This window comes from Peromyscus maniculatus, chromosome X (genome assembly GCF_049852395.1).
Source record: "Peromyscus maniculatus bairdii isolate BWxNUB_F1_BW_parent chromosome X, HU_Pman_BW_mat_3.1, whole genome shotgun sequence".
Lineage (NCBI taxonomy): Eukaryota > Metazoa > Chordata > Mammalia > Rodentia > Cricetidae > Peromyscus > Peromyscus maniculatus.
Genome location: NC_134875.1, coordinates 26,964,905 through 26,991,142, shown reverse-complemented (window position 1 = coordinate 26,991,142; position 26,238 = coordinate 26,964,905). Strand labels below are relative to the sequence as shown.

At 50.2% G+C, this 26,238-nt stretch overlaps 1 protein-coding gene across 2 annotated transcripts in view; it reads right to left on the bottom strand.

The window, feature by feature from the left end:
- Elf4 (E74 like ETS transcription factor 4) overlaps positions 1-23,035 on the bottom strand; it is a 43,263-nt gene extending 20,228 nt beyond the window's left edge. Inside the window, exon 1 of one of the 2 annotated variants that reach the window (XM_006996632.4) lies at positions 22,792-23,035. The gene's annotated coding sequence lies outside the window, so the exon portion shown is untranslated. Of the gene's footprint in view, positions 1-22,472; positions 22,690-22,791 lie in introns of those variants that run through there. The other variant, XM_042269611.2, reaches the window with a different exon arrangement.
- Positions 23,036-26,238: the final 3,203 nt, after the last annotated feature.

Sequence of the window (26,238 nt, the reverse complement as noted above, 5' to 3'; positions counted from 1 at the left end):
CACCCATGGAACTCATGGTAGAAGGAGAGAACCAATTTCCAAAAGTTGTCCTCTGACCTCTACATGTGTGCCATGGCATGTGCATGCTTGTACATACACGTATACACAGTAATAATAACAACAATGATAATAATGATGTTAAAAGATATGGAGTCATCAGGGAAGAAATAACGCTGGGAAAGGAATTCAGCCTGGACCCTTTGAAGCAGGGATTATTCTGAAAAACATCAAAGTTAATGGGAGAAAAGATGCAGATGGACATTTTCAAAGCTACTGTCTTTTTGCTTTTTTTTTTTGACTCAGAGCTTTGCTGTGGAGTCAAGGCTGCAAACTCGCCATCCTCCTGCCCCGGCTTCCACTTATGCTAGGGTTTCGAATCACTCTGAGCATCTATCTTGTCTAAGCTCGGCCACGGGGCAGAAGGAATCCATGAAGGCAGGCGCTCACTGGCTACAGGAGTCACGTGACCTGGTGCAGAGGATGAAACGCAAGGTGGCAGAGGGTTGCGCATACTGAATGGATCGTAGTTTAGTACACCATGCCCAGTCCCTAGGAAGTCCTGCTTCTTTCCACTGTTGGGGAGGGGGAGGGGAGGGAGGAACAGAAGCATGGAGCAAAGACTAATTCAATTCACTAGTGGATTTTTTAGAAGCTGGGGTAACCTGTGACTCTGCACCGACAGGATGTTAAGCCAGATAACTTCTTTTTGAAGGGACAGTGTTCTTTGTCAAGGTCCCTGGCAGAGTGTGCCCTAGAAACTGCTATGGAGGCTCTTTGCTTAGCTGTGGGCCCTGACTAGGAGGGGCTGCGGTGGGTATCCTTCCCGGATGACCTCTTCCTCTATTGACCATCCAAAACAAAGGGCAGAGTGCAGGGATCCAGGCACAAGGCCAGGGCATTAGACTCCCTACACAGAAGAAATGGTGCCTCAAAAGCTGAGGGAGGAAGCAGCCCAGGGGTACCTGACCAGAACAGAGGCAGGCAGGCAGCTTGGCTCCAAAAGTCATGGACAACACCTACCCTGGGTTTGCCTTTTCACACCGCCCCACCACACACACACACACACACACACACACACACACACACACACACACACACACACACACACACACACTATTGAAGCGTCTGCTGAAACCAGAAAGTTAAAAGATCACTCCTGTCTCATTCCTGAGGGGTGGGGGAGTGCTTGCCCAAGTTCACACAGACTTAACCTTCCTCCTCTCCTCATCCTCTCTGCATCCTCAACAAAGCCAACCCTTTCCTCTGGGAAGAACAGCAGTGGCATCATTGGCGGAGTGTTTAATCCTATGGGAGACAGAGGCAGGCGGATCTCTGTGAGTTCGAGGCCAGCCTGGGCTACAGAATGGGACCCTGTCTCAAAAGTAGAAAAAGAGCAACAGTGGCTGGCAAATAACAATGAAACCACACATGTGCAGAACACATTTAACTTTCACAGTGGCTCCCTACTTGCACGCCTTTGTTCACACTGTCCCTTAGGCCAGCCCCGCCCCGCCTCAACTTCTGTGAGTTTAATTCCCTCATGTCCTTCAAGATTTAAGTCAAATGTCACATTCTTTCTGAAGTCTTCCCTACTTCCTCCCCACCTGGTACACGGTGCTCTTGACAGCCTAGCTTCACTTCTCAGATCCGAGCAGCTGCTGAAAAACTTATCAAAGAAGGGTCACAAGAATGGAATTTTATGACACATGCAAAGAATATGAAATTCGAATTTCAGTGCCCATCAACAGAGTTTTAGTGGGACATGGCGATGCTTATTAGTTTGGTCATTACAGGGGGCCCAAAGCCTGGAATATATTTGCTATCTGGTCTTTTTCAGAAACCCTTGCTGATCCCAGGGCTAACCACTCCACCCCACTTTGGTGTGAATAAATTCGTCAAGTTCATTTCTGAGAAGAATGTCACAGAACCCTGGAGGGGGGAGGTGCCTGGGGGAGGTGTAGGATGCTCAACACAAACTCAGCAGATTTTCATCAAAATGAGAGTCGCTGGGTTAGAGCCCAGAGTGCTGGCCTCGGCTCTGCCCATATGTGACCTCAAACAAGACACTTCTGCTTTGTGTGCCTTGGTTTCCTCAGCCGCATACTGAGGGGCTGGTGCTGGCAGAGCTGAGGCCCTATGCACTAGAAGTTAGGGACCCACAGTTCCTGACTTACTTGCTGCGAAGCAGGCATGCCTAACCATTTGCTCTCACAACAAGGACTCACAAAGGGTTCCTCTGCCCAGCTGTGGTTTTCTGCTGTCCTGGCGCGTGGGGTGGGGTGCCTCACCCCATACTCACCTGCCCAGTCGGCCTTTCCTTTCTGCTCATCTGTCGGCCGGCCCTGGTCTCTAATTCCCTTCCCTGCTAAGTGAAGAAGCTTTCTCCTTTCCCCCCCCGCCCTCCACCTCCAGTGGGCTGCGTGGAAAGCCTCCTCTTTTGGAGAGAAGGGAGGCAGGGAAAAGGACTGGCACTGCTTCCTCGCCTCCCAGGGCTCAGAGTAGTCAGGCAAGGGCCGGGACACAGGCAGCTCTCACCGCACCCCTGCTCTGTGAGAGGAAGCAGCCCCTCTCTACCACTTCCTGTCCCGGGGGTTTCAGCAGTTTCCCCTTCGGGGCCTGGTGGCCCTTACAGCCCCGCCCCTGCTCTGCACAGGTCAGAAAGTGCACAGAGGGGAGGATCCCTCACAGGAAGGCAGAGGAGACAGCTGTCTACACAAGGGGACGCCCAGCAGCAATTCCAGCAGCCCGCCTCATGGTGGGAGGGGGCCCGGACAGGGAACTATTACCTGGTGAAGGGACAGCTGTTTCTGCAACCGCTCTCATCGCTTCACCCAGCTGTGCTCTTCCGAGATCAGCAAGGGGATGGCTGGTCTTTGAGGACCTGGGTTAAAACTTGGACTATGAGGGCCAAGGCCAGTGCCTGGTAGAGACTAGTGAGGGTGGCTACAGATGGAGGGACAGTTTGAAACAAGAGGATCTGGGGAGACCAGACCAAGGACTGGGGGTTGGGTTCATTTAGAAGAGCAGGTGACACTGAAATCAACGTGACATCATAATGTGTCAGGGCTTCTCCTTAGTGCCAGTGGATAGAGGTAACAATGAAGAAATATTATATTGTCTTTGGGTCAAAGGGCAGCAGCCATTCCTGGGAAAAGGAAAAGAACAGTAAACTCAAGAATCCATGATGGCTGCTGTTTTACTGGTAACAACACGGAAGTACCTCCCAGGAGTCCATGCAAGGTGGTGCTCCTATGAGCAGGTTGGGTACCTGGAGCCAATCTTTTAGGCATATGACCCACTCTGAGATATCCCCAAGGCTGTGGGTCAGCAAAACATTAGCAGCCCAAGGTCCTGCTGTCCGCACAGCTGCCAGACCTTCAGGCCCCAGGCTACTCTTGCAGGATGGTTCCAGAAGCACTGGTGCCTGATGTGACAACCTAGCAGCAGATGGACACCACTACTTGAATCTCCCCAGGATAATATTGCTCAATGAAGCTAAAGTAGCTGTGACGAAAGCTTTGGAGACTTCTACAGGTGATGTTCATCACTGACCAGCAGAACACATGTAAATCCTGAAACCCTACTCAGCTCTTACTGGCCAGCTTTCTGCACTCTTGGTCAACCTGCCCAGGCCAGGCCTCTTATCAAAAGAGCAGGGACAGCCCAGCAGGTAAAGAGCCCTGTTGCCAACACTGATGACTTGAATTCAGTCCCTGGAGTCCCCACATGGTGGAAGGAGAGAACTGACTCTTGAAAGTTTTCTGATCTCCACATGTGCACTGTGGCACACACATGCCCACACACATTCTTACGCATATGACATGAAAAGTAAATGGGCCGGACGGTGGTGGCGCACACCTTATATCCCAGTACTCGGGAGGCAGAGGCAGGCAGATCTCTGTGAGTTCAAGGCCAGCCTGATCTACAGAGCGAGTTCCAGGAAAGGTGCAAAGTGACACAGAAAAACTCTGTCTCAAACAAACAAACAAACAAAAAAAGTAAATGGGCGAAACAGGTCGCTCAGTGGTTAAGAGCACCAACTGCTCTTCCAGAGGACCAGAGTTTGAGTCCCAACACCCATGTTGGGCAGGCTGCTCACAACTAACACAAACCCTTACATATACACAGAATTAAAAAATTAAAATCTAGGGACGGGAAAGATGACTTAGCAGTTAAAAGTACTGGCTGCAGAGGACATGGCTTTGGTTCCCAGCACCCACATGGCGGTTCACAACCACCTGTAACTCCAGTTTCAGGAGAGCCAATGTCGTCTTCTGGCCTCTTCAGACACAAGTTCCACAAGTAGTACACAGTCATACATGCAAAACACTCATTAAATAAATATTTTTAAAATTAAAATAGAAACAAATAAATGTGATTTCTAAAAATTAATAAGGGGAGAGCAGGGCCCTGATTTTTTTTCTCTACATACTCCCCAGAACCAAGCACAACCAGTTCCCCCAAGACACTACCCCACTGTCCTTGAGGGGGGCTAACTGTTTCCTCACTCCTGTGTTTTGCAGTGAATGCTACTTCACAGCTGGCCCAGGGATGCCAAGAAAGCCTCAGAGGCAACATCTGGATGTGCACCTGGGCTCCTGCCAGTCCCTCCCTACATCTGCAGTGCAAAGCCTGGGCCAGGGTTTGGCTACAAGCTGACTCAAAGCTGGAGGCACGTGTTTGGAAAGCACATCAAGCCTGGATGGAGGGTGCTGGAAGCACTTGAGGTCGATGCCAGCTCAAGGCAAGCACTTGTGGAGCTGGCACCAGAGCAAGTGCTGGGGCCTGGGTGGCGGGTGTGGCCACTGTGGCCTCAGTCACGGCCTGCTGGAGGAGGAGGAGCAGAGGGGTGTGGGTGCTTGTTTAAATGTGGGCAAGATTTTCTTCTGCACTCTCTGATAGCACCTCAGGTCACTTCCCCTGCTTCTGGGGAGAGGGGCCAAAGAGTAGAAATTACCGAATGAATGACAGGGTGGAGTACAAGGAAGGTGGCAGGGATTTACAGTTCCCGGCTCTGGACTGTGGGGCTGCTGTTCCAAGGAGCAGTCCATGACCATTACCCCCTTTCATCCTGCTCTCTCCCTCTGCAGTACTTCAGACTGGACACGCTAAGCATGTAGGTGTTCTACCACTCACAGCCCCAGCACTCCAGCACTTGATGTCTCTCTCTCTCTCTCCCTGCCTCCCCCAGACAGGGTCTCACTATATAGTCCTGGCTGGCCTGAAACTTGCTATGTAACCAGGCCAGCCTCGAACTTACAGAGAGCTGCCTGCCTCCGCCTCCCAAGGGCTCGGACTAAAGGTACACTCCACCACACCTGGCTGTGCTTGGTTTCAGGAGAGGGGTCTCAATATGTAGCTCGGGCTGCTCCGAAACTCAGCATCTTCCTCCAGCCTTGTCCTCACCAGTGCTTGAATTAGAGGTATATGTCACCATGCCCAGGTTTCCTTTCGTTTTTTTTTTTCCCTCCTTCATTCTTGCAAAGTAGCTCATCAGTAGAAGGGCTAGAGCTGGGATTCAGGTTTATTTACGTCTGCTATCCTGTTTGAAACTTTGTTAGTGAAATCTATTTTGGTGATAATCCTACTTCAACAATTCTATTATTAAATATGTATGCAGGGTCTGACCATACCTGGCGGGTCTGGAACTCACTTCATTATCCAGGCTAGTCTCAAACTTGTGGTGATCCTCTGGCCTCTGCTTCCTGAGTGCTGGGATTACAGGCCTATACCAACAACCTGGCTAAGAGATCCACTTTACAAACTGCAGAAAAGCTCTTAGGAGATTAGGTAACATGGCCAAGGTCATATTAGTTGTCAAAAATGGAGGCAGAACTCAAATCCAGGCTTATGTGACCTTCATCTCAAAGTCTGTACTATTTCCTCTACACAGATTGCTTGCCATCTGTTGGAACCCTTCTACAGGAGCTGCTCAGGCCCAGGACCCATACCTCTTAAAGTCTCGATTTCCACTGGAGGTCATTCTAATAAGCCAGTCCTTAACTTCCCAAAGTCTCTGTCAAAATGGTGGTAACATGAATTTCAATAGCTTGCTTCAAGCTCTGCTCAACTTCTGTTATCTCAGTGACCCATTCTTACCAGAAAATTTGGTCTCTAGACCTAAAGCAGTCATGAAATGGTCCCTGCCCCATAAACATACAGTTACAATCAGCTTACACATAATATTAAGTCTAGCTTCTTATCTTAGGGTGTTGGTTCATGTGTTTATTCAAATATTTATGGAAAATCAGCTCTCCTATATGCCAGATCCACAGCCAAGGGCCTGATCACCTGCTCTGTTTTTTGTTCATTTTTTTTTCTGATGGGGTCTCTGGATACAAGGTGCCAGTAAAGCTGAGTTAGCACATCTTGATCACCGTGGCTGGACTTTCACCTTCAAACACACATAATAGCATCCCTGGTAAGTATCCCTTCAGGACTAAGGCCCTGGGGCTGGAGGCAAATTGGGAATGACTCCAACAGATGTGGTATTTCTTTGGAGGGGGGGGATGATGGAAATACTCTAATGTGGATCCTACTGATGGACGTGCAGTTCTGTGAATGCTAAAAACCACCGAAGTAGACGTTTCTAGTGGGTGAGCTTTATCGTTTTAAAAATGTTTTGTACTTATTGTTGTGGTGTGGGTGTGGAGGGCAGAGGACCGCTCTGTAAAGTTTGTTCTCCCCTTCCATCTTTACCTGGATTCCAGGGATTTAACCTGGCTTTCCACACTTGCACAGCAAAGCTTTTGTGTGTGTGTGTTGCCACCTCACAGAGCCAAGATCTATTTTTAATTGTTTTTCTAAATTGTATTAGTTCTTTGAGAATTTCATATAATGTATTTTGATCATGGTGACCCCTACCTCTTTCAAGATTCACCTCTTCTTTCTTAGCTACCCAACTTTGTCATTTTTTTTTAACCCATCAAGATGAATGTGTGCTGCCCAAATATTCTTGGATGTGTGATCCATTACCAGGGGTTAGTTACACTCTTAGAGACTTTTTTTGCTTGTCTGTCTGTTTTGAACGAGTGTCTCATGTAGACCAGGTTAGCCTCAAACTCACTGTGGAGCTAAGGCAGGCCTTGAACTCCTGATCCTAGAGCTTCCACTTCCCAAATGCTGAGATTACAGGCACACATGACCATGCCTGGTGAAAACTATTATCTTTCTAAAATTTTCAGAAATCTCTGTGGCCCAGAGAAGGGTCTGTCTACTCAAGGCCACATACAGGCAGATGACTTTTGATTTATGACTCTGAGGCTCTTTCTTCCTTCCAGGCATCCTGTAGCCTTCAGCAAGGTTAAGTACAGGTCCAGTGAGTATGCAGAGAACATCCAGGCCTATGTGGGAAGGCTGGGGCCTGGACCTCCCACACAAGGGAAGATGGTGGGAAGGAAGCTTTTCAGGGCAAGGGCTTGAGTTTCAGGTCTGCCGTTCAGGTGACCCAGCCCCTGTGCCTCTGAAGCCCAGTTTCCCCATCTGTAAAGGGACATGCACAGGTCTGCTGATCTCTGCTGAAGGTTGCACCAGATCAGACCCTCTGAGGTTCTAATTAAAAGGCACCGCAAGACAGAGCAAAGCGAGCATCAGCCATACACCTCTTCTTCGCAGAGGGCCGCGGGAGGCCTTTGACCCAATTGACACAATCCCGTGTTCCAATCAATGTTCCTCACAGAAAGTGAAGGCGATGATTTTTCCCGTAAGAAACAAATTCTCGGAGACAATTGTTCTGGACAGTTTCTCCATGGGGTAGTTTGGCTTTAATCGCCTCTCCACCACACACACACACACACCTCAGCAGTGCTAGATGGTACAGCAGCCCATAATAGAGACCCAGGAGCAACCCATAATAGAGACCGATTGATTACGTCCCTTTGAGATGTCAGGAACCAAGATCCTGGTTTAGTGCCCAGGCAAGCAGCCCCACCTTGGACTGAGTTCGCCTCCCTATCACCGTGGCGGGAGCAGTCACTGGTGGCCACCTCTCTAGCCCCTACTGGACAGGATGTTTCCACATCAAGCCCCACTTCCTGTAGCTAGGCCTAGGCTCCAGGTTCCCCCCTTCTCTTGCCATCTGGTAGCCTGCCCTCTGCCTCCCCACCCCCCAACTTGCTGGGTGTTTACAGGCCTCCTTATCAGCCTGGGGAATCTGGGCCTCACCCAACCAGGTCCCCACCCAGCCCAGACAGCCTGCCCAGAGCCCTACCTGCTCTTTCGTCTGCCCCAAGCCCCCTGGCAGCCAAGGGGTGTGGAGGAAGGCTTGCTGCCTGGCACTGGCCCTTAGTGCCTGGGGCCCTGCCTGGTGGGTTAAAACCTGACTATTCATAGTGCTTTATCCAGCTTGCCCAGGCTCGGGAGGGCAGGCATTCTTCTTCCAGTTGGCATCTCTATCTGCAGGCTGTGGGGACAATAATAAAATGCCTGGAGTGCTGAGGAGATTCACCCGAGCCTTCAGGGTCTCAGCCACCAAAAGGTAAGCCAGGGCAGCGCTCTACAGGAAGGCTCTGAGAAGTCCAGGCTCTGCTTCCCAACTTGAACGATACGAACACTCCGCTATGCATAACCGAAACTAAAGATGCATCTCAATGAAAGGCTGGAGGCTGAGTTCTGTAGCAGGGGTGAAGCTCAGTAATCCTTTCAAACAGCCTTGGTCTCCACCCAGGCTTCAGAGCCCCCTAGGTAGGTCCCAAAGTCCCTCCATACCAGTCCAAGATCTAGTCATGCCCCACATGCCAACGTGAGACAGAGCAAGTCAAAGCGTCTCTCCCCAGAACACAAGGGCCCTAGCGATTTGTTCTCAACGGTGTTCTAAACTGAGGAGAAAGAGGTGGAGGTGGCTGTCAGTGCTGCAGGCGATAGTTCCCCTCCTCAAAGGTCTCAAAAGGTAGGTTCAGACCTACCCGTAGACACAGCCCACAAAGATAGGGCCTGGTCTCTAAATCTGAACAAGCATCAGTCTAGAAGTCAAAGCTAGGGTTCACAGCCCACCCGTCTTCACAGGCTCCTCGTTTGTTGCTGTTTTTCTTTTTTTTCATTGACAAATGATTAAAAAAAAATATATTTGGGGCAGGAGATTGAAACATTCAAGCAAATACCAGACAGGTATGGTGGCACACGTAGCACCTGGGAGGCGGAGGCAGGTGGATCTCTTTGAGTTCCAGGCCAGCCAAGGCTACATAGAGAGATCCTGTCTCAAAAAGAGGGAATGTTGTATTTCATGGCTTGTTGTGGATTGCTGTTCAAGTGGTAGAATGCTTGCCTAGCACGCACGGAGCTTTAGTTCCATTCCAAGCATCACAGAAACTGAGTGTTGGGGAGCTAGAAACGGGTATCAGAAGTTTAAACTCATTCTGTTATATAATGAATTTGAAGCCGATTTGGACATGAGACCCTGTCTCAAAAACAAAAACTAACTGGGTGCTGGGGTGGGGGGGGTGGCACACACCTATAATCCCAGCACTCAGGATGCAGAGGCGGGGGAATCTCTGAGTTTGAGGCCAACCTGGTTTACAGAGCGAGTTCCAGAACAGCCAGGGATACAAAGAGAAACCCTGTCTCGAAAAACAAAACCAAACCAAAACAAAAAGAGCAGGGGAGCAAATGATACATTGTAAAGAAATGTTATAGGAACAAGCCTTCTAGCTCAAGAACCCAATTTAAGCCGTTTGCTGTGGCACTCTTGAACTTTTTAGTCCCAGCATTTGGGAGACAGAGGCAGGTGGATCCTTGTTGAGTTCAAGATCTGATAGGACTACTGGTGAGACTCTGTCTCAAAAATACACACACACACACACACACACACACACACACACACACACACACACACACACACACAGTTTGGTGCACTTTGGGTGCTAACAGAAAAACTGTTAAAACGGTTTCGCCATTAGTGGCACTTGGTTCTTGAAATCTCAGGTTCCCGTTCTCTAAGAGATTTCATGGCTCTCAGGATTCCTTACTGGCTCATCGCCTGCTCCACATTTCTTCCCTCAATCAAAAATTTTTGTCCAGCATGGCGGTGGTGGCATATACCTTTAATCCCAGCACTCAGGAGGCAGAGCCAGGTGGAACTCTGTGAGTTTGGGGCCAGCCTGGTCTATAGAGCGAGATCCAGGACAGGCTCCAAAACTACATGGATAAACCCTGTCTCGAAAAAAAAAAAAAAAAAATTGTCCGACAAGCGCCTGGAGATCAGTTGAAGAGAGGGAGGAGGGAATCATAGGAGCAAGTGGGGGTCAAGATCATGACAGGGAAACCCACACAGACAGCTGACCTGAGCTAGTGGGAGCTCACGGACCCTGGACTGACAGCTGGGGAGCCTGCGTGGGACTGAACTAGGCCCTCTGACTGTGGGTGACAGCTGTGTAGCTTGATGTGTTCGTGGGACCCCTGACAGTGGGACCAGGATTTATCTCAGGTGTATGAGCTGGCTTTTTGGAGCCCATTCCCTAGGGTGGGACACCTTGCTCAGCCTTGATGCAAGGAGAAGGGGCTTGATCCTGTCCCAACTTGGTACGCCAGCCTGTGTAGACTCCCCAGGGGAGGCCTTACCCCCTATGAGGAGCGGGTGGGGGGTGGGGGAGAGGTGGGGGGAGCAGAAGGGGAGAGAGGGGGAACTGTGGCTGGTATGTAAAATAAAAAAAAATTTAAATAAAAAATTTTTTTGGCTGAAATCCCATCTCTAGAGAAACAGCCTTTCCTACCAGTTAGAAGTGGAGGGAGGAGAAGCTTTGGTTAGGATATGTTATATGAGAGAAGAATAAAAAATAATAAAGTGACACATAAAAAATAAATAAATAAAACTTAAAGAGAAAACTCATAAACCAATTGGTGTTGATGTGGTGGCAGCTGATACTGGGTCAACGGGTCATTTCTCTCCTGAACACATTTCTTTGTTCTTGACACCGGTCTTCCTACGGAGTCCAGCTTTGCTTGGAACTTGCAATCTTCCTGTCTCAGCTTCCCAAGGGGAGAGATTACAGGTCTGTGTTGCCGTACTTGATTTTCTCTCTGTTGCCTTCTTTCTTTGTTATTTCTATGTGGAGATGGCATCTAGTTATGTTGCCCAGGTTGGCCTTGATATTCTGAACTGAGGCTCCAACCATCCTCCCTTCTCAGCCTCCGACACAGCTGGAAATATAGGCATGCCCCGAGACACTGAGCTTGCATTTTCATTTTCAGACACCACCTAGAACTCCTAGGCTTTCGGTCTGGGTAAGTAGCGGGGTGGGCCAGTCAGTAGGCGAGCTAGAAAGTGCTTGTTGATAGTGCTGTCTCTTGTCCCATCATCCCTTGCTAGTCATCTCTGCCATAAACTATAAGGGGAGGAAGTGTGAAAGGCTGGAAACCGCTAAAAACTGCTCCTCTTTACTGGGAGTAAGAAAGATCAAGTTCCAGCCTTGGTCCTGCCTCCACCTAACTCCTCCCTCGGCCTCTGAGATGGTGCCAATTTCTTCCGGACACACATTGAGATCTGTGGCTATGGCCACAACCAGCTGGACTCCGCCTCAGCAGAGCCCTAGAGTCCAAACTCATCTAACTTGGTTTCCAAAGGTCCTTAGCAGTCTGACCCCACCCTACCTACTCAGCCTCGTTCCCATGATTTCCCAACTCAAGCTGGGCTTCTAGCCCAGTGGTCTCCTCATGGTCCCCTGAGGGAACATTCCAGCCTCATTCATGGAATTTCTCAGGCTTGCCATCCCTTAGTGATCCTTTTTGTCTAATCAAACAGTACCCATCTAGCAAGGTCCCGAACATGTCCCCTAACCTCACAGAGCTGTTTGTGTTCTAGTAATTACAATCCACACCCCAGAGCCCCCCCCACACACACACTTTTAACTCCCCAGGGCCTTTAAGTTCTGTCACAAGATTCTTTTAGCCCACGTGGTCTTGAATTGCTAATTATTTCTTGTATATCTTTTCTTTCTCCAGCAGGCAGTAAACTCCATGAAATCAAGCTGTACTTGATTTTCTTTTGTTTCCAACCTACATCTGAGTATCCATGAATTAAACCCATGTAAACTGTCAAGGTACAGGTTCTGGCTGATTTTAGGATCACAGACTAGAAGTATGGTTGGCCAGCAGTTGGGAGACAAAGGGCTAGGAACTCAGATACCACTTTTCCTTTCTTGCTGCAATCCCGTTATAGCAACAAATGCCAGAGTGAGTTATTTGTCCAAGCACCATTGAGAAGGCAGTTGATAATCAGGTTATCATCAAAAGCATTAGCTTTTTTGTACAAACCACAGTCCCACCCTGGGAATATTGAGTTCGAGTCACATCACTGTACCCTTGGGAACGGTGTCATGATTCTGTCCCAGGTCTAAGATCCAAAATGATTTGAGAGAATGGGATATGAGAAAAACTCTATGAAGTCAAACATTTGTGTTTGGGGATGGGGGAGGAAGGGGTAACAAGGTCTTGCTCTATAGCTCAAGCTAACCTCAAACATCAGTCTCTGCCTCAGCATCTAAATAGTTAGGGCTATAGGCATGTGCCACTATGCCCAGCTATACTTTGGTTATAGGAGATCTGCTATCTTTGCAGACATGATTGAAAGGGGATAGGCAAGGCATGTATACAATGACGTATGAAAGAAATCTTGGATTTATTCACTAAAAACAGGCAAAACAATGTCCTGTTCTACAAATGTACAGTAAAGTTAAGGTACCCGCTGGGCGTTGGTGGCGCACGCCTTTAATCCCAGCACTCGGGAGGCAGAGCCAGGCGGATCTCTGTGAGTTTGAGGCCAGCATGGTCTACAGAGTAAGATCCAGGAAAGGTGCAAAGCTACACAGAGAACCCCTGTCTCAAAAAAACAAAACAAAACAAACCCAGAAACAAACAAAAAAAAAAGTTAAGGTACCCTTTAGTCACAGAACATCACTAAAAAGCATCATCTAAAACAACAGTAATATCAAGCACATATCTGATTATAAGATTCAAAAGCAAAGCCAGGGGAAGCTGTTTTAATAATTAATACAAATAGGGTGTATTCAAGTATTAAAAGAAAATTATACAGACATTTTTAAACTTCATATGGTATTGCAAAGGACTTAAAGTACCAAAATCTGGGCTGGCAAGATGGCAGGTGATGGCCTCAGTTCATTCCCTGGAACCTACCATAGAAGGAGAGAACTGACTCCCAAAGGTCGTCCTCTGATCTCCACATACACTTGGTGGTTTGAGTCCGTGCCCACGCTCACATATGTATCACACACACATACATACACACACTCACACACACACATACACATTTACACATACACACACACACACTCACACACATACACACACACACACACTAAAAATTTTAAATGACTTCAAAAATAATCAAAATAAGGCTGGGAGAGTTCTTGCCTAGCCCACACAAATTTCTGGATCTCTATACTGAAAAATTAACTCGAAATGTATCACAGACCAAAATTCGAAGCCTAAAATTATAAAAGAAAACATATGATGAAATAGTCGAGATTTAGGCCTAGGCAAAGAGTTCTTAGACGTAGTACTGAAAGCATGATCTATAAAAGGAAAAATGAAGGCTTAGGACATAGTTCAATGGCAAGGCATTTGCTTAGTGCGAAAAGACCCGAGGTTCAATTCCCAGCTCAATAGGGAAAGAAAAATAGTGATCAGTTGCATTTTGGCTAGGACTGAGTGCAAAACTAAAGCCTTCTAGAACTAGACAGTGGCGTACAACTGTAATCCCAGCACTTGGGAGGTGGAGGCAGAAGGATCAGAAAAGAGACAATGTTTGTAAAGCAGGGATCTGACAGGGCTCTTGTATCTAGAGTCTACAACGGACTTTCTGGGCCATAGACTTGAACAGACACTTCACCAAAGAAGATATATAGACAGTGAATAAGCACACGGAAAATGGTCAACATAGTAAATAATTAGGGAAATGTCAATTGAAATTACAACAAAACCCAAAGGCACATCTGCGAAAATGGCCACAAGTAGGAAGGGCACCCACCCTTACATACCATCGTCAGTGAAGATGAACAACTTGGGCTTCTCATTCTTTGCGGGGGCGGGAGGGGGCATGTAAAATGGTAAAGCCATTTTGAAAACAGTGTAATAGTTTCTTTAAAAGTAGAACCATCACTTCTGTTACAATCTAGTTACTTCTCTTCCAGGTATTTAACCAAAAGAAAAGGAAACATAGCCACAAAAAGATTTGCACACATATGTTCAGAGCAGCTTTGTTTGCAATAGTTTTTAAAAACTGGGAAAAAAGCATCAAATGTCCACAGGCTGATGAACAGATAAACAGTGTGTGCTTTATCCATACAATGGAATGCTACTTTGCAATAAAAAAGAATGAAACATCCGTTAGGCATGATGGCGTAATCCTTTAATCTCAGAACTCCGGAGGCAGAGGTAGGCAGATCTCAGTGAGCGAGAGCCGTCTGGTCTGCATGGTTAAATTACAGGGCCAACCAGGGCTACAAAGTGAGACCCTGTCTCAAAAGAGGAAGGGGGGAGGAGAGAAAGTGAAGAAGAAACCCTGATATATACAAAAACAAGGAAGAGTTTTAACATAAATATGCAGAGAGAAGCCAGACCAGAAAAGACTGCATGATTCCAATTATATGAAACTTTAGAAAAGGCAAACTGATCTATAGTGACAGAAACCAGAGCAGTAGTTGCCTTAGGGTGGGAGGTGGGATCGCCAAAGGGCACAAGGAAACTTCCCAGAAGCTCGGCAAATGCTAGCTCTCTCTTGAATGTGGTGATGGTTTGCAGGCTCTCTACATATGTCACATAGTATCAAATCGTACCCTTGGAAGTATCTGCCATTTATTGTACACTGGTGTAAAGCTGTGAGGTAAAATGAAAGTAAAGGTGCCCTGGTTTGTACAAAGTAACAACCAGCAGGAGAACTACAGAAGTAACACTGTCAGCCGGAGGCAGCGCACGCCTTTAATCCCAGCGCTCAAGAGGCAGAGGCAGAGGCAGGTGGATCTCTGAGTTTAAGGCCAGCCTGGTCCAGGACAGGCCCGGCCACACACAGAAACTTTGTCTCAAAAAACAAAAACAAAAATAGAAGTAACTGTAAAAGCCAACATTGTCTGTGGTTTTGTCATTATGTGTCATTTCTATATGACTTTACTGTGTCGTGTTGCTTTGCCACAGTAGTGAAGAGGAAAAAGGCAATGCTTCCCTGGAATATATATTCTCTGATGCTACCAGCAGAGTCACATTCTGAACCTGGGACTTATTCACACATGCTCATTGTGGTGGGCTTATGATGTTGTATCTCCGGCTTTCTCATGCCAATGTTACTTTACCACCCAGCCTGGAATGCCCCTAGAACATAGCCAATGGTCTGTCTTCCCTCTTTGGAAAGGCCATCTGTCCTCTCACCTGCAGGAAGCCTTCCCCAAGGAAGCTAAGGAAGAAAAATGATCTTTCTCGAGGCAAGTCATTAGTCCCCCATTATGCAATTTAGAACTATGAAATGCTCCCACCTGCTAACAGTAAGTACACACATGTCCCTGACACTCTAGAATGGGGTTTGGAGTCTCTAAGAAGGGATCTGGGTCTTTTCCCCTGCTTTTTTCTTTTTTCTTTCTTTCTTTTTTTTTTGAGATCACTGTGGTGTTAAGGAACTGGTCACCTTGTGAGCTTGTAAAGGCATCTGCTTTCTGCACATGGACTTTCACAGACTCAGAAGTGTTGGACTATCACTATTATCCTAGAAAACACTGGAAAACCACAGATTATCACCTCAGTTTGCACCTGAGTACCAGTGTTATCAGGTTATCAGGTATTTAAGGAGGTTAAGACTAATTGTCGACTCTCCCATTGCTCAAGGCCTAGCTTTCTTAACTTGATGGGCGGGGACCAAGGGATCCCGTAGCATGCCCGCCCCACTTAGGGTGGTCCACCGTTAGTCCGCTGTATCCAGATACAGCAGATGGGACCTCCAAGTCATCTGGAGAGGCCTTTGGAAAAGGTTTCTGGACCCTGAGATCTCCTGGCCAAAGGCAGTGTCCCAGGCTCAAACAAAGGCTTTTGGGCATTTTCCCAGCAGGCAGCCAGCATCTCTGTCAACTGAAAGGTTGGAGAAACAAGTCAAGCAGTGGTGAGCACAGAGTTGGCCAACTGGCTTCCAGGGTTCTGTCCTCAGGAGGCAAACAACCAACTGATGATTGCTAAATAGTCCCCAGGGGTAGCATGTTATGCCTTCTCTCGAAGGAACAAACTTCCTCTGATTTCTTCTTCTTCTTTTGTTAAAGACAAGGTTTCACTTTGTAGCTGAGGCTGGCCTGGAACTTGCCATGTAGGCCAGGCAAGCCTTGAACTCTCCATCTTCCAGCCTCAGCCCCGAAAGTGGTGAGACGACAGCTGTGCATCATCACACCTAGCTCACTTATGATTTTTTCAGTGGATATTCAAGACGAAGAAAACAATGAAGACCGGGGGAAATGGCAATATCAATACAAATATTCAAAACAAGTCCCACTCTTGGAAATGTTGTTAAATTTGTATTTGTGTGCACGTGGCTCGTATGTGGAGGTCAGAGGGCAGCTTGCAGGGATGTCTCTCCTTCCACCATGTGGGCTCCAGGGACGGAGCTTAGGTCCTCAGGCTTGGCAGGAGCTCCTTCCCCCACTGAGCTAGCTACCTTGGTGGCTCAAGCTCCACTCTTTAAGATTTCTTAGTCATTAACGTGTGCTGTGTGCGAGCTTGTGTGAACATGTGTGTGTGTGTGTGTGTGTGTGTGTGTGTGTGTGTGTGTGTGTGTGTGTGTGTGTGGTGGGAGGGAGGGGTGCCTGCAGAGCCAGCAGAAGGTGTGTCAGGTCCCCTCAAGCTGACGTTCCAGGCAGGTGTGAGCTGCCCGACATGAGTTCTGGAGACCGGAGCTTCGGCAAGCAGACTCTTATCCATGGAGCCATCTCTCCAGCCGCTCAAGCTCCACTATTAACTGCAGCCACTCCAAATGGCTTCATAGATAACACACACACAGGCATGCGCGCGCGCGCGCACACACACACACACACACACACACACACACACACACACACACACACGTTTGCACACGCTGCTTCTTCCGTAGTCCCTCTTTATCCTTCACGATGGCAGAGTTAACAAAATGTTAGCAGAAAAAGCTGTACAACCATCCTGGTGTTTCCACGAATGGGGTGGCATACACTGTCGGCGCTTCTGGCAAAGGGGTTCATTAATCCAGGGATCTTGGCAAAGTCCCCTTTGTGACTTTGTGATCAGGGAAAAGATTGTGTGACTGGCAACAACAATCTCAGGCCAGGACTGATAATAATACCAGGCAATACTTACTGGGTGGGTACAATGTACAAGGCAATATGCTCAGTGTTTTACATACATTATCTCTTTTGTCACTCCTTCCTGTGACATGACAGTGAGACCCAGACAGGTTAAGTCAACGAGCCCATTGTCTGTCACACAACTAGAACCTGGCAGGTCTGGGATAAGAATGCATATAGACTGCCCTCCCCTCCTCGAGACAGAAATGCTCCTTGAGGAGGATATTGTGTCAGACTAGAAGAAGACAGGAAGCTTCCAGAAGGGCAGGTAGACTAAGAGGCAGGAAGTATCTGCACTGGACAAGAAATGGCCTATCTAGAGCTAGGAGCTTAAGCTTGTTCAACTTGGATCATCTACTGAACCCCTCAATTTTTTGATGTGTTTTGTTGCGGCAGGGTCTCTCTACTACGTAGCCCTGGCTGTCCTAGAAATCCATATGTAGACTAGGCTGGCCTCAAACTCAGAGACCCACCTGCCTCTCTGCCTCTCAGGTGCTGAGAGTAAAGGTGTGTGCCACCACACTCTTGTTTCTTGTTACCCTCTTTCAGAAATGTTCCAGAACTTTCCTTGAAGACCCTGCTGCATTAAACACCCTTCTCAGCAGAGCCTCCCCTTTCCTCTGGGAGCAGGCTGGGTTGGTCTCTCTCTCTCTCTTGGTTTTTCGATACAGGGTTTTTCTGTGTAGTTTTGGTGCCTGTCCTGGATCTCACTGTGTAGCCCAGGCTGGCCTCGAACTCACAGAGATCCACCTGGCTCTGCCTCCCTAGTGCTGGGATTAGCCTGGCCAGGCTGGGTCTCTTTATCAAGAAATTCACTGTATGACACAGTTTCCCAGTCCAAATCAAGGCATTCTAGTAGGTCCCTCTATGTGTTTAAATGCACCGAGGACAGGAAGGCCAGAAAGGAGCAAGAAGAGAACAAACCAAAGCGGAGTGGAGGTAATCCAGGTGTTTTTATCCAGTTCAACCTAACGAGAGCCAAAGCCCTCCTCCCATCCAGCCACGGAAGACACAAAAGTAGAAGAAATACATGGTGAATTTCTTCTGGTGGCCAGGCACAAACGTGAGACTCTCTAGACTTCAACTCCCAGCTGACTGGGTGGGGGCCGGTGATGAAAACCTTTGCTCTCTCTCTACCTCCAGGGTTCCAGAGAAGTCTCAAAACCCGGGGAAAGGTGGGACCTCGGCAGCCCATTTCTCCTGGGAACAATTGTGGCATGCCAGCTTTGATGTCGTCTACCTCTCGTTTCCCGTCCTTCCCTCCTTCCCCTGTCTCCTCGCCTGCCTGTGTTGGAAGTGCAGCTAATAATGAGAGCCTCTCAGCTTGGGTGGCAGGGAAGCCTGGCCATCCTTTGTGCATTATCAATACAGGCCGGCTCACTGTCTAGGCCAACCATTTTGTATGTCCTGAAGTGGAGATCGAGGTCTGCACGAAGCCACCCACACTCACTGACCTGCTCTTTTATGTGACATGCATTTACCAAACAATCATCCAGGCTTCGAAGGTCAGTCCGTGGCCAGGGAATAGAGAGAAAGGCGTCTTTTCTCCCTTTTCTGCCCAGCCACGTCTCCCCCTCGCTGCCCCCGCCCCCTTTCAAGGTCTAGCTCTCACCCGAATCCCTCACAAAGCCTTCCCCTCCCTCTTCTAGCTGCTGCTGACCTCAGAGTCCTGGCCGTGCTGGCCTCTGCTCCAAGAAGTACAATTAGCACCTGACCAGCCCCTGGCCTGGCTGCTTGTCCTCGCCTCTGATTGTTTCAGTCTCTTAGTCATCTCTGGCCCACCACCTCCTTCCCTCAGCTCCCCCACAGCTCATAGCACAGGTTGGGCACACAGTAGGTGTTAATAAATGTCTGCTGATTTGAAACTCAGCAGCCCCTATGAGGTCAGAACCCTCATAAGCACCCCGACCAGCAGTTTCTTGGCAACCAGCGCTGGGGCCCCGCGCTACAGGGCATTAGCAACACAGCCGCTATTACGAGACACATACACACGAGGCTCAGCAGCCAGAGATTTGCAGGCAGGTTGGTGTTGATGAGAAAAGCCCCTGACCCCTAGGAAAGCGCCCGTGGGATTCTGGGTACCTTTCCCGAGTTTCTTTTCTCCCCTGCAGAACTAGTTTTCAGTCTGAGAACCACAGAGGGAATAAATTGGCGGTGAAGCCAGAAACCTTTTTGCAGCTTAGAAAACCAGGAGTGATAACCAAGGCCAGGCTGGGGTCAGGCCCAGAACAGAGGAGCAAGGGTTGCCCAAGGCTCTTCCCAATTCATCAGGGGACTATGGGATGTGAAGGAGGCATGCCAGGCGTGAGCCAGAGCTTTAGGGGTGTTTGGGAGGGGCCCTAAGTAATGCCATCCTGCCCTGACACCCAGTAAATCACAGTACAAGTGCCTGCCACTTGCAGCCTGTACATGAGCCCACTTTCTCTTCCTTCTTCACCAAAACCTTAGGGCAGGCTTGAGGGACAGACAACATCCAGACCAGAACCGAACCATGGTCCCCAAGAAAGGAGAGGCCTGGCTCCCCATCCTGGCCCAGGAATTTGAGTTTGGCTTTACTTTCTTTGTATTTTGTGGATGGGTGTTTTGACTGCATGTGTATCTGTGTATATCTGTGTATATCTGTGCATCACATGTGTGCTCCGGGTGCTCAAGGAGGTCAGAATCCCTGGGACTGGAGTTACAGATGGTTGTGAGCCACCATGTTGGACCAAACCCCAGGCCTCTGCAAAAGCAGCCAGTGCTTAAGTTTGGCCTTAAACTACATTATTTATACAGACAACTCATCCAATCTCTCCGGACTCCTCCTACATCCTACCACCATTTCAGCCTACATCCTACCCTGGAAGGCAAGTGGTGTCTTCTTCATAGCTCTCTTTTCTCCGCTGACACTTCAGCTGGGGCCAGCTCAGTACTAAGACCAGCTCCCAGCAAATGTTTGCGGAGCCGAATCTTGGGCAGTGTGTTAGCCACTATCAGAGTGCCAACTGCTGTGTGCTGGGTACCACACAGTGTTCTAATAAGCAGCCTGTATGTGTGGATGTATTTTTTCCTCTCCAACTTTATAAGGTAAGTTTCTCTTGCCACGTCAGGAAATTAAGGCATACAACTGATGTGGGGGGGGGGGGGCGCACATAACTAGTAAACGACAAAGCTGGAGTTTCAACCCAGACAGGCTAGCTCTAGTGACTTGGGGGCAGAATGAGAAAGTGGGGGAAGCCCAGGAGTAAAGGGTTCCCTGGGAAAGCCATACTCTCAGCCAGTGGCTGACTGGGCCTTTCTGGGTCCAAAGCGCTACATTTTTGAAGCACTGGGGTCATTTTCACTACGTTGTCAGGCTCAGGACAGGTTACAGGGCCCTCCTCTTTAGGTCCCAACTGAAAGCAAAGGAAGCTTAAGCTAGTGTGCCATCACTTAGCACTATGTGAAGAAGGCTGGATTTGGGGCCCCCGGAGGGGCCAGGGGTGGGCACTAGTTTCTGAGTAGCCAGCAAAACAGTAAAGTGGAGGGAGGAATGCCAGGCATAGTTGCAAACAAGCCACTCCTTCGGCTCACAAAGAGAGGCTGGGTGAGGGTGCTAATGGTGGAGCTTGCTTCATAGACACCCCCCTACACACACACACACACACACACACACACACACACACACACACACACACACACCACAAGAGATCACGGGCTTTGAACCCAGAGCCAGAGACACCCATATGCAAGGCAGCTTCTTATGGCAGCTCCTGGCTGTCACTGATAATCTTCGAACACCTAGAGAGAGCTCCTGTGAGCCTAGCTTTTTTTCTGCGCTGGCTCAAGGAAGCACATTATAACTGGGGAATCTGACTGACATTCTTCCTTGGCTTACAAATTTCCTGGGCATTTTCGATGCCAAAGTACCCTGTCTCCCCAAAGAGCAGAGAGATAGATAGGTTCCCTTCATCTCCCTCCATCCTGGCATTCAGGCCAAGCAAGGGTCAGCTCACAGGAGTTGAGTCCCTAATGGGTGTGCCCACCAGCTGTTGGAGCCAGCTGTGGTGGCTCAGGCCAGGGGTGGTGACCTCACTTCCGCTCTTACCTCCTCAGAACTCCTCCCATTTGAGGCCCCACCAGGCCAAAATCGAGAAGTCCAAGGTTAACTGTTACTCCCCACTTTAAGAGCTAATTAAAATGATTAGGTACAATGAACTGTCAAACATTAACTAGAAGAAGCTGCAGGACCAGACAGGCCTCTATCTCAGGCAGAGGGATGAGGGGAAGGAATCAAAGGGTCATCAAATCCCTGGGCTCCTCAGCTGGGGTGCGGTGGTGGTTGGGGGTACCCAAGAGAACCCTGCTGGGCCCAGATGCCAAAGGGTCAGGAGGTAACTCATCAGGAAGTCTAAATCCCAGGCCCAATCCTGACGAAAGGGCAGCAAGTTTAGGGGTACCATGGAGGGGACAGGAATTCATAAAGTGGTTGCCAGCTCAGCAGTCTCTGAACCGCCAAAGCCAGACTCTGGCATTGGGGAGACCTTTGCGCTGTGCGGTTGCTGAGTCCCCTCGGATGTATCAGGAGAGGAAGCCAAGAGGCGGGAGAACCTTGGAGAGCGGGAACGCGGGAGCGGGAAGCCTGGCGGCTGGCTTACACGGAAACTCCAGCCCCTGCCAAGAGGTCTTTATTTTGGCAGTTCAGGTCTCCAAGTCATAGGTTTACGTGCGAGCGTGTGTGCGAGCGTGTGTGTGTGTTCGCGCGCGCGCGCGCACGATTATGTGTGTGTGTGTGTGTGTGTGTGTGTGTGTGCGCGTGTCTAAAGTGCCTGGCTGTGAAAGCCCTAGGGGCCACCGGTTCAGCCTAGCCCAGTCGCTCCAGTCTGCTCAACCTCCTGCCCTCCTGCCCTCGGGCGCTGAGATTGGGGGTTGGGGGGGAGAGAGCGCCGCAGTCACCAACAGCCCTTCCACGGAACCTAAGCTGCCCCGGGCTGGAGAAAAGTGCCTTTCCCGCCCGGCTTCTGCCAATCAGTTCTATTTCTTGTCGGATCAGGAGCCCGGGCTCTGCACAGTACACACTCCACCAAGCCGAGGCTGACGCACCCTTCTCGGTCCCCCCCCCCCAACCCTACTCCCCGGCCCCAGCGCCCTTCATTCCACTCGGGCAAACTTTTCCAGGTCTCTCTCCCCGTGATCCAAGAAGAGGAGCCATCGACGTACCTGAGGTCCGGCGCTTTGCCGGTCGGGTTCGGTCACAGGGCTCCTCGGGTGGGTCACCGAACGGTCCCCTCCCCGTTCCAGGGGTAGAGACCCGAGTTCCCACCCCCGCCAGGCCGACTTCTCCCCCTCGAAAGCGGGGCTCCGGCAAGTGGCGCCTGGAGCTCGGCGCCGCGGAAAGGAGAAGTGGAAGTTGAGCGCGGCGCCGGGTCGGTCCTCGCGGCCGCCGGGGGCCGCCGCCGCCCGCCCTCCCTCCCTCCCTCCCTCCCTCCTTCGCTCCTCGGGGCCCGCCTGCCCCCACCGCCCCGCGCCCGTGACTCACCTCGGCGCCGGGGCAGGCTGGTCCGGGCGGGCGAGGCGCAGGGCTCTCCCACACGTCGCGCCGCCGCCAATGGCAAAGTTGGAGGGCGAGATGCAAACACCAGGTGAGACGGCGGCGCCGGGGCTGAAAGGGAGCCTAGGTGCCAGCTGTGCGACGGGAGTATGGGGGCGCCGGGGAGGCCGGGCCGCGCCGAGGGAGCGGCGGCGGGGGGTGCCCGCGGAGGGGCCGCGCGAGCCGGCGGAGACCTGCGCCGAGGCGAGCAAGAGAAAGGGGAAATCGCACTGGAGACACACGTCCCCGCGGGCGGAGGCTGGGCCCGGCGCGAAGGAGGCAGGGCGAGGAGGGACTGCGGAGCCAGAGGGAGGGACCGACGGGAGGGACCACGGGCAAGCGGGCGGGGTGGAGGAGGGGGGTTGGGAGGGGCTAGGCACCGCAGTGGAAACAGCGCCCCTCCACCCTAACCCCGCCACGGTCGCCAACACGGCAGGGGAAGCCGTGCCAGGGGCCCGCGCGGGCTCTCCTTCCCCGCGAGGCTCGCTGCCCACCCGACCTCCGAGCAGACGGAGCCCCTCCCGAGCTCACGTCGCACGAATGGCTTCTCTGGCTAGCACCCCCCACTCTGCTCATAATTGGCGGGCCCCGGGGCCCTCAGCTCTGACTGGGCGCTTCTCGGCGGGAAGTCCCACACAATATCCCGTGGAGATATCCTGGGGATTCTGGAAGGCCATATCCAGCCACTCGCTCTCCCTGTACAATCACTTGATACCTCCGCTGCTCGCCCCCCCACCCCAGCACGCTACATTATCAAGCATCTGCTGTGTGCCAATCAGGCGGCCTAGCAGTAGGTGCTACTTAAAAACAGAGAGGGTACATTTTGGAAACAATGTTAACTCCCACCCCCACCCCCACCCCCACCCCATAGAGTCTCGGGCGAGATATTTCCTGGATTGGTGTGACTGGACAGTTGCAGGGACTTCTAGGGAAGTCCGACCTAGGGCACTTTGGAGGCCAACACAGCAGGTGTCCAGACAGCCAGAATTGGGGTTCAGGGAGAGAGCCCACGCCCCACAGGTCTTCAATGTAAAGTCAAGCAATAGCGGTACTTGAGCTGCCTACTTCCACCCGTTTTCTGTTGTGTTCCCCTTTTGCCTCTTTTCTGCCTCCGTATCCACCTCAGTCCCCATCTGGTACTACAACTAGGAAGTCCTGGGAAGGTGTCTAGTGGAAATTGTCACTTCTCGCAGCTCTATGCAGACTGAATCGAGAGTGGGGTGAGGGTGCGGGAGAGGCGCATGCGGAGAGGGAGGGAATGGTGGGGGAGCGGCAAGACTTGACCTTGGCAGAGAAGCTGCTGAAGGGGCTCCAGGGGAGGAGGGCCCTCTGAGAGGTGGCCAAATGCTCTTCAGTTCAGGACCTACTCACCCCCCTCCAAAAGCCTGCTTCATCAGCTTTGGGAAAGATGGCCCTGGCACAGGACTAGGGGACAGGAGTGGTGGTGGGTGACATCATCAAAGATGGTTGTGGATCACAGGCTAACAGTGAAAAAAAACTAACGGCTGCACTGAGGTACAGGCTCCTGAAACCTCCTGCTTACCCAGACAGACAAGGACCAAGAGCAAATTTTCACTTCTTTTTCTTTTACAAGTGAACACATTCTCTTTAGGGGATTCTAGATCCTGGAAAAACACAGCTTTCTGCTGGACTTTTGCCTGTGAGGCTCTCTTTTCTAGTTTGGGGTAGGTTCTGGACAGCTTCAAAATGCACTAAGGCCAAAGTGGGTACAAAAATTAAAACAGTGAGCCCCACGAGATGCTGCAGGCCTTTAATCCTAGAACCGGGGAGGCAGAGGCAGGTGGATGCCTGTGAGTAAGACCTGCCTAGTTTACATAGTAAATTCCAGGTCAGTCAGGGCTACATAGTGAGACTTTGTCTCAAAAACAAAACAAAACCGTAAACCAAACTGGCTGGAGAGATAGCTCAGTAGTTAAGAGCACTTGCTACTCTAGTAGAGGACCCAGGTCGGGCTCCTAGCAACCACAATGGTGGCTCACAGCAGTCTCCATGGATCTGATTCTCTCTTATGACCTCTGACGGCACCAGGCTCACATTTGGTACATAGATGTACATGCAGGCAAAACACTTCAATACATAAAATAATAAAAGTTAAAAAAAAAATGAGGATGAGTTGGGCATGGTGCAGGCTTTCAATTCTAACATTTGGGAGGCAGAAACAGAAAGATCTCTGAGTTCAAGATCAGCCTGATCTATATAGCAAGTTCCAGGCCATCCAGAGCTAAACAGTGAGACCCTGTCTTTAAGAGGGTGGGGCTGGAGAGATGGCTGGCACTTGCTCTTCCAGAGTATGCAGGGTCGATTCCCAGCACCCACATGGTGGCTCACAACCATCTGTAATTCTACTTCCCAAGGGATCTTATGCCCTCTTCTGACCTCTGAGGGCACCAGTCACTCACATGGTGCACAGAATACATGCAGGCAAAACATTCATACACATAAAAATAAAATAAATAAATCTTAAAAAATTTAATTGAGAATGATAAGAACCACCCCAATAAAGCTGCGGTGAGGACCGAGTAAGATAACACAGTCTCCATAAATGTTAGCTATCTTCAACCTCCATTTGCTTTCTCAAACCAGTTCTTGCAAGAAAATGTAGCAGGACCAAGGCAGACGCTGCTGAGGACTTAGGTGCATTCCTTCTGAAAATATACGTAGTTTCAACCAAGGTTGAAGCCTCAAGGCAGAATATGAGGCAAGCTCTTCCTCTTGGTCAGAGAAAGAGATCAACACTGTGGACCACTCAAAGGGGCTGGCTATACTGCCTGCTGGTGACCTGCAGCCCACAGCTTGTGGGAATCCCGTAAGTTACCACCTTCCCCAGCCACTCATAACTAACCACAGCCCCACACCCTTCTAGTTGAAGTCAAAGCAAACCCCACCCCACCCCAACTTGATGAAAATCTTGGTCTGATCTCACCTTGGGAAGCCATGAGCCACCTGAATGACATTTCCCCATCACCCTGTTGCTCCTCAGCCTGCCAGCCCTTCTCTGCTTGCCTCCCCATGTTCCCCGTACCCATTGGGTAAGTCCCCACCAGGTGGGGCCAGCCAGACTGATTTCAGCATTCTCCAGGGGACAGCCACTGTCTCTGGCAACAGCTCATTCCCTGACTTGGCAGGAATTCCCCTTCTCGTATTGCCTGTCAATGCCCAGGATGAGCCATCCAGCAGCGCCCTCTCGGTCCCTCTTTGCTCCCTGTTCCTTGACTGGCTTGCCCTGACTGGCGGCTCTCAGGCCTCAGAACCTGATTCTTTCCAGGAGCTGAAGGAGCTCACCTCCACCCCACCCCACCCCCGCCAGGACCCCGTCTATTCTTGTACTCTCATTTTGCCCTTTCTTCCTTGATGGTCTCCATTGCCTCCTCTCTC